Genomic DNA, 2642 nt, shown 5'->3' with positions numbered 1-2642 from the left:
AGTCCAAAGCCTGGAAGCACTACTTCTCTGGTACCTCCCTCTCAAATGCATCCAAAAACACATCCACATCATTCAAGCCATCATAAGTGGGCAAATTTCTTATCTCCAATGACACACAACATAGTGACTGGGTCATCATGTTATAGCTCAGCGTAGTCACTTCATGTAGCCGATTCTTCCAGCGCTCTAATTCTTTGTCCAAGTCTAAGGTGCAGGAACTCTCGCGATCCCATGTAATACGTCCATCTGCTTTCGGATTCACCTAATCATGGTCTCATGCTGTTATCTTATATATGCATTCCAGATCATCATTGCTTTCATAATCATGGACTGGTTTAGTATAGTGTGATCCTTCTGCAGGATCTAGTGGTACTATTATGCAAAGAAATTTTTTTTCAAATATCATCTTTCACTTCTTTAGGTTGATTACCCTATTCATGTCAGTAGCCCAATCAATGTCAAGGAGCACATGGTAGGGGTTGTTGTCATCCTCAATTTCTATTACTTCAAAATCAGCTAGTCCGCTCACACCTTCAATATCTACAGTTACTCCCTGTAACTGTCCCATGGGGATGATCTTCTGGTGATTTTCCACCGTTAACTAAATCGAAGACCATTGCAGCACCAGTCTCCCCATCCGCTCCCAGGTTTACTTTGGTAAAACATTTGCGTCTAACCCCAGGTCCAGAATGACTTGATCCATTTCATATTCTCCTATCTGCGTGGTGAGTCTAATGTGACGTCTTGTCCTTGCCTTATGCTTACCAATCTTTCATATGACGCATGGTTCACCCGTAGTGTTTCTGGCACATCTATTTATAATTTCGTGTAACCCCTTCATAGCCTTGCTATCATGCAATAGCTTCATGCAGGTCTCCAGAAATGTCATAAGTATAGAAGGGTCCCTTTCCTGAACAGGTTTATCTTGACTCCCTGGGGTAGAGGCCTCAGCGAAGCTCTTCTTTGCTTCCATGAACATTTCTCTTGCGCACTCCAAATCAAATTCAACCTCCTTCTCTGGAGCTTTACAAACCCATGTGTTTTATTTAGATTGTTTCCCCTTATCTACACCCATTGCAATTCCACTTAGGATCACTATATTCACATTCAGATCTTCTTCACGAGGCTCAGTCCTCATCATCTGCAGGTTCTATGTCAGCTACAGGGGTAGCACCCCTTTGTCACATACTCTTGCTATCAGTATAGGATAGTCCTCAGTCTCATGATCAAACTGAGTACAATATTTGCACGACGGATGTGTTGGGTTAGTGCATTCGTCGACATATTGTCCTAGTCCTCCACAATTGCAACAGATTAGCTGTCCCTGACCTCTGCTAGGTCCTCCTCTGCCTCATCCTCATCCTTGCCCCTAAAATTATATCCACGCCATCCCAGTGCCCTGGTCAAGAGGCCGCATTTCTTCCTGAACTCTATAGGTGGGTATTCTATCTATCATCAATTCATAACTTCGAGAAGTGCACTCATCATGCCCTACCAACCTGCAGAAGTTGCAGAACAATTGTTGCAGTCTCTGTACAAATTTTTGCAGCAAGTGACAATTATCACTCATATGTTTCCCTACTACCTGACATATAGCATACCACAACACAAGCCCTGCGCTTGGTCTTGCTTGGGCTTCTGACCTCAAAGGCATCGGTCCTCCTCCTGCAATATAGTTCGCAAAGACCGGGCAGTGGTCTTTGTCATGTCCCTGACCTTTACATTTCAAGCACCATATCTCTTCGTGCGCCTTTGGCCAAACTGTTCTATCCTGCTTTAGACTTTGCATTTCAAGGAAAATGTTTTACAACTATGCATGGATTTGTTGAACCCCTAGATTCAAATCTTGCATTAGTGTTTCATGCAGTCTTATTGCAATTTCCAAGGCCTTTTCCTGAGTCATAATATTCTGTTGTGACAGTGCAACCCTTATGTGAGGTAGGAACGAAGCCACAAACCATTCATAGTGCTGCCCATCTGTTAAATTCATATTAGCTTCGTGGATTTTCCACTTCAATCTCTGATCCAACTCCCAAGGGGTCTCACCTAGTTTCATCGCAATTTCCTTGAATCCCACAATCGACTGCGCCTCAGATTTAGGCCTACTGAACTCTTTATTCAGCATGGCCTGGATCTCTACCAATGAAGTGCTTGGGTTATCTTTAGAGTACTTTTTGGGTGGGGGATCCCCCAAGGGAATTTTTGGGGCTTAGAGCCTAGATTTCAGTCAAAAGTTGTAACCCTGATGTAAAGAATCCACATTTTGTGGGCGCGGAGTGCATAGTTTGTAAAAGAGTCACAGGGTTGTCTGCCCTCAATTTTTTAATGTAATGTTAGTTGTAGAGATCTACCCATGGTTCGTAGATCATGGGATTGTATAAATAGAGTGAGACTATAAGTAGTTAAGAGATGAATCAAAGGGAATAATAAGGATAAGGATGAAGAGTTGAGTCATATCTAAAATGTAAAGTCTAGTTTTGGTTCGTAGAGTAGGAGAAAGCTCTACAGCTGAGTGCACAGAGGCCTAGTAGTCCACAACTGAGTGTGCGGACCCCTGCAGTTGATTGTGCAGGGTGAGTCAAGCTTGTAACAGTTGGAGCATTAATAAAGAGAAGTTTCATATACATTTTGCATATTTATTT

The sequence above is a fragment of the Pinus tabuliformis genome, chromosome 5_2 (assembly GCF_031772625.1).
Source record: "Pinus tabuliformis cultivar Carrire ecotype Pingquan chromosome 5_2, CPIR1, whole genome shotgun sequence".
Classification (NCBI taxonomy): domain Eukaryota; kingdom Viridiplantae; phylum Streptophyta; class Pinopsida; order Pinales; family Pinaceae; genus Pinus; species Pinus tabuliformis.
The sequence above is the reverse complement of the archived record's forward strand: the minus strand, read 5'-3'. Positions refer to the sequence as shown.